This window comes from Trichechus manatus, unplaced genomic scaffold (assembly GCF_000243295.1).
Source record: "Trichechus manatus latirostris isolate Lorelei unplaced genomic scaffold, TriManLat1.0 scaffold00027, whole genome shotgun sequence".
Classification (NCBI taxonomy): domain Eukaryota; kingdom Metazoa; phylum Chordata; class Mammalia; order Sirenia; family Trichechidae; genus Trichechus; species Trichechus manatus.
Window position 1 is genome coordinate 9,035,268 of NW_004443963.1, and position 9,750 is coordinate 9,045,017.

Sequence of the window (9,750 nt, forward strand, 5' to 3'; positions counted from 1 at the left end):
ATGGATTACACCTCAACATAAAGAAAACAAAAATCCTCACAACTGGACCAGTAAGCAACATCATGATAAATGGAGAAAAGACTGAAGTTGTCAAGAATTTCATTTTACTTGGATCCACAATCAACACCCATGGAAGCAGCAGTCAGAAAATCAAAAGATGCATTGCACTGGGCAAACCTTCTGCAAGAGACCTCTTAAAAGTGTTGAAGAGCAAAGATATCACCTTGAAGACTAAGGTGTGCCTGACCCAAGCCATGATATTTTCAATTGCCTCATATGCATGAGAAAGCTGGACAATAAACAAGGAAGACGGAAGAATTGATGCCTTTGAATTGTGGTGTTGATGAAGAATATTGAATATACCAGGGACTGCCAAAAGAACGAACAAATCTGCCTTGGAAGAAGTACAACCAGAATGCTCCTTAGGAGCAAGGATGGAGAGACTACATCTTATATACTTTGGACATGTTGTCAGGAGGGATCAGTCCCTGTGGAAGGACACCATGCTTGGTAAAGGACAGGGTCAGTGAAAAAGAGGAAGACCCTCAATGAGATGGATTGACACAGTGGCTGCAACAACCGGCTCAGGCATAACGATTGTGAGCATGGTGCAGGACTGGGCAGTGTTTCATTCTGTGGTACATGAGGTCGCAAAGAGTTGGAACTGACTAGAAGGCACCTAACAACAACAGCAACAACTCCCGTGACAATTTCTGTGCGCCTTCCATATTTGTTTTGCTCCTTATAACTTTTCACTATTCAACATAATGTATATTTTACTTATCTGGTTTATGGCCCAGCCCCTGAAAGTAGGCACCTTGAAAATAGACATCTTTGTCTTTTTTGTTCTTTGCTATATCCCCAGAGCCTTGCTCGTAGTAGGTGCTCAATAAATGTTTGTCAAATGGATGAACATAACATTAAAGGCTTAGAATTTTGCTGTGCAATGGACACTCAAAACAATGGTGGCTTATCCAGATCAGTATGCTGGCTTCAGTATCCTTGGGTGGTACAAAAGTTTGGAATAATTTTGAGTTCACCCAGAGACACTTCGGAAGAAAGACCAGATCATCTACTTACGAAAAATTAGCCAATGAAAACTCTATGGAGTAAAGTTCTGCTCTGAAACACCATGAGTTAGAATTGACTTGACAGCAGCTGGCACGGGTACTTGAATGGCTTCACAAAGCCATCAGGACTACTGGCTCCTTCCAGCTTTCCTCTCCACCATCTTTGGTAGGTGGCTTTCTTTCATCCCATGGTGTCCTCGTCAGCACAGGATGTTCGCTTCACCTCTGGCCTCCCTTTCATGTTCCAGGCTGGTGAAAGAAGAAGGAAGTGATTGGAGAAAGAGGTGCCACCTACATCAGGAAAGCCAAACACGCCTAAAAATATCCAGCACGCTTCTGCTTACATTTCTTCGGCTAGAACTAAGTCACATGGCCAGCCTCAGCTTCAACATTGCAATAGTAAGTAGAAAGGGGAAATGGATATTGGAGAGGTAACTTTCAGCATCTGCCACATTTGGACTTTCATTTTTTTCTCATCTGGGAAAAGAATAGAGGGTAGAAATAGGGGAACTCCTTGGACTTCGGAAAAGTACGAAGGACACAACTGCTGGGAGAATTGCTGATGTTTACCTCAGAGAAAACCAGACTTTATCTGCAGTGTAATCCCATACCTCCCTGAACTTCTCTTGTCATCACAGTTATCATCAGGTCTCCACCATGCTCAACATTGATTCTCTGTCCCCAACACTATGGGCATCACATGGTACATGCTCAGGAGTTATTCTATATGAGTTAACAAGTAAAGTGAAATGGATGCTGGGAGTGTATGCATGCCCACACACATGGGTACATACATATGAGTGTCTAAATGCCTATGTTCCATTTATTACATGCTTCCCATATACCAGTCATGTAGGATCTATTCAATTCTTCCAACAATTCTGTGATACTAACAGAGTTGTTGTTGTTAGGTGCTGTCAAGTCAATTTTTGTCTCATAGCGACCCCCTGCCCCATAGAGTTTTCTAGGCTGTAATCTTTACAGGAGCAGATTGCTAGGTCTTTCTCCCTAGGAGTCACTAGGTTGGTTCGAATTGCCACTGGGTGGGTTTGAACTGCCAACCCTTCAGTTAGCTGCCAAGGGCTTAACCACTGTGCAACCAGGGATCCTTGAAGCCCATAACAGCATCCCCATTTTGAGGTGAGGATTACAGAACAGAAGTCTCTGTTGCAAAGCTCAGTAACCTTAAGGAACCTGTGCAGGAGCACAAAGCTAATAAGTGGTGAGGCAAAACTAGAACCATAGGTCTAAAGTCTAAGTACCCCTGATAACTATGGTTTTCTTTCATTCATTCAACAAATATATGCTTACTGCTTTCTGTGTGTCAGGAGCTCTTCTAATACCCATATTTCGTGTGTTGAGAAAATATTGCTCGAATCAAGAGATTTAAATCTTGGCAAGTGAAGGGTTGGACAAAGAAAACAAAATTTACATGCACTGTCTCTTCTTATCTGTGTGTTTTTAAGAAAATTTCTGGATAAAAAATGCACCCGTAGGCCTTTGTTGTTGCATGGTTTATTTTAAATTACTCAGTTTCATTTATATGAATATTGTTTGTTCAATGAGATTGTAAATTAGCTGCTGTCAAGGAATGTGTCATTACTTTTTTAATCTTATTGTACTTTAGGTGAAAGTTTACAGAGCAAATTAGTTTCTCATTTAAAAATTTATACACAAATTGTTTTGTGACATTGGTTGCAATCCCCACAATGTGTCAGTACCCTTCCTCTTTCCACCCTGGGTTCCCCGTGTCCATTTGTCCACTTTTCCTGTCCCTTCCTGCCTTCTTGTCTTTGCTTTTGGGCAGATGTTGCCCATTTGGTCTCATATACTTGACTGAACTAAGAAGCACATTCCTCACGTGTGTTATTGTTTGGTTTATAGGACTGTCTACTCTTCGGCTGAAAGGTGGACTTCTGGAGTGGCTTCAGTTCTGAGTTAGCAGTGTGTCTGGGGGCTATAGTCGTGGGGGTTCCACCAGTCTCTCTCACACCAATAAGTCTGGTTCTTTTTTGTGAATTTTAATTTTGTTCTACATTTTTCTCCTGCTCGGTCCAGGACCCTCTATTGTGATCTCTGTCAGAGTGGTCTGTGACGGTAGCCAGGCACCATCTTGTTCTGGGCTCAGGCTGGTGGAGGCTGTGGTTCATGCGGTCCATTAGTCCTTTGGACTAATGTCTTCCTTGTATTTTGGTTGTCTTCATTCTCCATTGCTCCAGATGGGATGGCACTAATAGATGTATCTTAGATGGTCCCTTGCAAGCTTTTAAGACCCCAGATGCTACTCATCAAAGTATGATGTAGAACATTTTCTTTATGAACTATGCTATGCCAATTAACCTAGATATCCTCCCAGATCATGGTCCCCAGCCCTCAGCCCCAGTAACCTGGTCCCTCAGGATGTTTGGATGTGTCTAGAAAGCTTCTATGGTTTTTCCTTGGTCAAGTGGTGCTGACTTCCCCTATACTGTGTGTCGTCTTTCCCTTCCTCATAGTTACCGCTTGTCTACTATCTAGTTAGTGATTTCCCCTCCCCATCCTGCCCTCCCTTGTAACCATCAAAGATTGTTTTTTTCTGTGTGTAAACCTTTTCTTGAATTTTTACAACGGTGGTCTCATACAGTATTTGTCCTTTTGTGATTGATTTATGTCACTCAGCATAATGCTCTCCAGATTCATCCATGATGTGAGATGTTTCAAGGATTCATCATTGTTCTTTATTATTGTGTAGTACAGGCATACCTCGGAGATATTGCAGGTTCAGTTCCAGACCACCGAAATAAAGCAAGTCACACAATTTATTTTTTAATTTCCCAGTGCATATAAAAGTTATGTCTACACTGTACAGTAGTCTATTAAGTGTGCAATAGCATTATGTCTAAAAAATGTGCATACCTTAATTTAAAAATACTGCTAAAAAATGCTAACCATCATCTGAGCCTTCAGCGAGTTGTAATCTTTTTGCTGGTGAACGGTCTTGTCTCAATGTTGGTGGCTACTGATTGATCAGGGTGGTGGTTGCTGAAGGTTGGGGTGGCTGTGGCAATTTCTTAAAACAAGACAATAATGAAGTTTGCCTCACCTGTTGACTCTTCCTTTCATGAAAGATTTCTCTGTAGCATGCGATGCTGTTTGATAGTAATTATTTCAAAATTGGAGTCAATCCTTTCAGACCCTGCTGCTGTTGTATCAACTAAGTTTATGCAATATTCTAAACCTTTTGTTGTCATTTCAGCAATGTTCACAGCATCTTCACTAGGAGAAGATTCCTTCACAAGAAACCACTTTCTTCGCTCATCCATAAGAAGCAACTCCTCATCCATTAAAGTTTTATCATGAGATTGCAGCAATTCAGTCACATCTTCAGGCTCCACTTCTAATTCTAGTTCTTTTGCTGTTTCCACCACATCTGCAATTACTTCCTCCACTGAAATCTTGAACCCCTCCAAGTCATCCATGAGGGTTAGAATCAACTTTTTCCAATTTCCTGTTCATGCTGATATTTTGACCTTCTCCAGTGAATCACGAATGTTCTTAATGGCATCTAGAATGGTGAATCTTTTCCCACAAGTTTTTCAATTTACTTTGCCTGGATCCATCAGAGGAATCATTATCTATGGCAGCTGTAGCCTTACAAAATTTATTTCTTAAATAATAAGACTTGAAAGTCAAAATTATTCCTTGATCCATAGGCCGCAGAATGGATGTTGTGTTAGCAGGCAGGAAAACAGCATTAATCTCCTTGTATATCTCCTTCAGAGCTCTTGGGTGACCAGGTTCATTGTCGATGAGCAGTAATATTTTGAAAGGAATCTTTTTTTCTGAGCACTAAGTTTCAACAGTGGGCTTAAAATACTCAGTAAACCATGTTGTAAACAGATGTGCTGTCATCCAGGCTTTCTTGTTCCATTTATAGAGCACAGGCAGAGTAGATTTAGCAAAACTCTTAAGGGCCCTAGGATTTTCAGAATGGTAAATGAGCATTGACTTCAACTTAAAGTCACCAGCTACATTAGCCCCTAACAAGAAAGGCAGCCTGTTCTTGAGGCTTTGAAGCCAGGCATTGACTTTTCCTCTCTAGCTGTGAAAGTCCTAGATGGTGTCTTCTTCCAATATAAGACTGTTTTGTCTACATCGAAAATCTGTTGTTTAGTGTAGCCACCTTCACCAATTAGCTAGATCTTCTGGATAACTTGCTGCAGCTTCGACATCAGCACTTGCTGCTTCATCTTGCACATTTATGTTATGGAGACGGCTGCTTTCCTTAAACCTCATGAACCAACTTCTGCTAGCTTCAATCTTTTTTCTGCAGCTTCCTCTTCTCTCTGAGCCTTCATAGAATTGAAAGAGAGTTAGGGCCTTGCTCTGGATTAGGCTTTGGTTTAAGGGAATGTCGTGGCTGCTTTGATTTTCTATCCAGACCACTAAAACTTTCTCCATATCAGCAATAAGTCTGTTTTGCTTTCTTAACAATTCATGTGTTCACTGGAGTAGCACTTTTAATTTCCTTCAAGAACTTTTCCTTTGCATTCGCAAGTTGGCTAACTGTTTGGCGCAATAGGCCTAGCTTTTGGCCTATCTCAGCTTTTGACATGCCTTCCTCACTAAGGTTGATCATTTCTAGGGTCTGATATAAACTGACTGATGTGGGACTCTTCCTTTCATTTGAACACTTAGAGACCACTGTAGGGTTATTAATTGGCCTAATTTCAATATTGTCACGTCTCAGGAAATAGGGAGGCCCTGGTGGCACAGTGGTTAAGAGCTCGGCTGCTAACCAAGAAGTTGGCAGTTCGAATCCACCAGTTGCTCCTTGGAAACGCTATGAGGCAGTTCTACTCTGTCCTACAGGGTCATTATGAGTCGGAATCGACTTGATGGCAATGGGTTTGGTTTTTTGGTTTTTTTTTTTTTGAGGGGAAGGAGAGAGACGGAGGACTGGCCAGCTGTTGGAGCAGTCAGAACACACACAGCATTTATCGATTAAGTTTGCCATCAGATATGGGTGTGATTCGTGGCACCCCAAAACAATTACTATAGTAAAATCAAAGATCATGGATCACTGTAACAGATATAATAATACTGAAAAATTTGAAATATTGTGAGAATTACAAAAATGTGACACAGAAACACGAAGTGAGCACATACTGTTGGAAGAAGGACGCATGGATTGCTACAAACCTTCAGTCTGCAAAAAAAACCACATTATCTGCAAAGCGCAATAAAGTGAAGTGCAGTAAAACAAGGTACACCTGTATTCCATTGTGTGTATGTACCATGATTTGTTCATCCATTCTTCTGTTGTTGGGCACGTAGGTTGTTTCCATCTTTTTGTTATTGTGAATAATGCTGCCGTGAGGAAGGGTGTACATATGCCTATTCATGTGACAGCTCCTATTTCTCTGGGATATATTCTTTGGAGTGAGATTGCTGGATTGTATGGTATTTCCATTTCTAGACTTTCAAGGAAGTGCCATATTGTTTTCCGTAGGATTGTACCATTTTACATTCCCACCAGCAGTGCATAAGGGTTCCAATCTTCCCGAAACCTCTCCAACATTTGTTATTTCTGTTTTTATGATTAGTGCCAGTAATGTTGGGGTGAGATGATATCTCATTGTGGTTTTGATTTGCATTTCTCTAATGGCTAATGATCACGAACACTTCCTTGTGTGTTTGTTAACCGCCTGAATGTCTTCTTTGGTGAAGTGTCTGTTCATATCCTTTGTCCATTTTTAAATTGGATTATTTATCTTTTTGTTGTTGAGGTGTTGATGTATTCTATAGATTTGAGAGATTAGACCCTTGTCAAATATTTCATAACCAAATCTTTTTCCCCAGTCTGTAGGTTCTCTTTTACGCTTTTGGTGAAGTCTTTTGATGAGCATAAGTGTTTAATTTTCAGAAGTTCCAGTTATCTAGTTTATCTTGTGGTGTTTCTGCATTGTTAGTTATGGTTTGTATTCTATTTATGCCATATATTAGAGCCTCTAGCATTGTCCCTATTTTTTTCTTCCATGATTTTTATCATTTTAGGTTTTCTGTTTAGGTCTTTGATTCATTGTGAGTTAGTTTTTGTGTACGGGGTGAGCTATGCGTCCTGTTTCACTTTTTTACAGATGGACTTCCAGTTTTGCCAGTACCATTTGTTAAAGAGATTGTCTTTTCCCCATTAAATGAATTTTGGTCCTTTGTCAAAGATCAGCTGATCATAGGTGGATGGATTTATGTCTTGAGTTCTCGATTCTGTTCCATTGGTCTATGTGCCTGTCGTTGTACCAGTACCAGGCTGTTTTGACTACTGTCACTGTATAGTGGGTTCTGAGATCAGGTAGTGTTAGGCCTCCTACTTTGTTCTTCTTCTTTAATAAAGCTTTGTTTATCTAGGGCCTCTTTCCTTTCCATATAAAGTTGATGATTAGGTTTTCTATCTCATTAAAGAAATCTGTTGTAATCTGGATTGGGATTACATTATATTTGTAGATCACTTTGGATAGAATCGACATTTTCACACTGTTGAGTCTTCCTATCCATGAGCATGTTATGTTTCTCCATTTACCTAGGTCACTTTTGGTTTCTTCCAGTAGTGTAGTTTTCTTTGTATAAGTCTCTTACATTCCTGGTTAGTTTTATTCCTAAGTACTTTATCTTTTCAGGGGCTATTATAAATGGTATTGTTTTCCTGATTTCCTTTTGGAAGTATTCTTTGTTGATGTATAGGAATTCAAGGATTTTTGTATGTTGATCTTGTAACCTGCTATTCTGCTGAATCTTTCTATTAGTTCCAGCAGTTTTCTTGTGGAATCTCTGGGGTTCTGTTTGTATTGTATCATATCATCTGTGAATAGGGATAGTTTTACTTCTTTCTTTCCAATTTAGAGGCCCTTTGTTTCTTTTTCTTGCCTTTTTGCTCTAGGTAGGACTTCCAGCACATGTTAAATAGAAGTGGTGATTAAGGGCATCTTTGTCTTGTTCCCATTCTCAGGTGGAATGCTTTCAGTCTCTCTCTGTTGAGAATGATGTTGGCTGTTGATTTTGTATAGATGTCCTTTATTATGTTGAGGAATTTCATTGGACCTTATCAAATGTCTTTTCTGGGTTGACTGAGTCGATCATGTGATTCTTTTCTTTTGTGGTGAATTATGTTGATTGATTTTCTAATGTTGAACTATCCTTGCATACCTGGTATGAATTCCACTTGGTCGTAGTGTATTATTTTTTTGATATGATGCTGAATTCTATCGGCTAGAATTTTATCGAGAATTTTTGCATCTATGTTTATGAGAGATACTGGTCTGTAATTTTCTTTTTTTGTGGTGTCTTTGCCTGGCTTTTGTATCAGGGTTATGCTGGCTTCATAGAATGAATTTGGGTGTATTCCTTCCTTTTGTATGCTCTGAAATAGTTTGAGTAGTACTGGTGTGAGCTCTTCTCTGAATGTTTGGTAGAGTTCTCCAATGAAGCTGTTTGGGCCAGAGCTTTTTTTTTGGGGGGGGGGTAGTTTTTCATTGCCTATTCGATCACTTCTCTTGTTATGGGTCTATTCAGATTTTCTATCTCATTTCATGTCAATTTAGGTAAGTAGTACATTTCTATAAATTTGTCCATTTCCTCTAGATTCTCAAATGTGTTGGAGTACAATTTTTCATAGTATTCTGTTATGATCCTTTTTATTTCAGTTGGGTCTGTTGTGATGTCCCCCATCTCATTTCTTATTTGGGTTATTTGCATCCTCTCCTGTTTTTCTTTTGTCACTTTGGCCAATGGTTTGTTGATTTTGTTGATCTTTTCAAAGAACCAACTTTTAGTCTTGTTGATTCTTTCTATTGTTTTTCTGCTCTCTATTTCATTTATTTCTGTTCTGATCTTTATTATTTCCTTTCTTCTTGAGCTTGTGGTCTTTTGCTATTTTCTATTTGTTCAAGTTGTAGGGCTAATGTTTTGATTTTGTCCTGTTCTTTTTTGATGTGTGCCTTTATTGCTATAAATTGACTTCTGAGCACTGTCTTTGCTGTGTCCCAAAGGTTTTGGTATGATGTGTTTTTATTCTTAATCTATTCTAGGAATTTTTTTATTCCCTCTTTGATTTCTTTTTTAACCCAGTTGTTTTTAAGCAAGGTGTTTTTCAATTTCCATGTATTTGATTTTTTCCCCCCTTGATCTTCCTATTATTGATTTCTACTTTTATGACATTGTGATCAGAGAGAATGCTTTGTATTATTTCGATGATTTGGATTTTGTTGAGGGTTGCTCTGTGGCCTAAAATGTGATCTATTCTGGAGACTGCTCCATGTGTGTTGGAAAAGAATGCGTACTTTGCTGCTGTAGAGTGGAGTGGTCTATATATGTCTATGAGGTCAAGTTGGTTGACTCTGTCCTTTAGATCTTCTGTATCTTTGTTAAGTTTCTTTCTAGATGTTCTGTCCTTTACTGAGAGTGGTGTGTTGAAGTCTCCCACTATTATTGTGGAATGGTCTACTTCTCTTTTCAGTGAGGTTAGTGTTTGTTTTATGTATTTTGGAGCAGTGTTGTTGGGTGCATAAATATTTGTTAAGGTTATATCTTCTTGGTAGATTGTGCCTTTAGTCATTATATGTCCTTCCTTGTCTTTTATGGTTGATTTTGCCTTAAAGTCTATTTTTTCTGAGATTAGTATTGCCACCCCTGCCCTCTTTTGGTT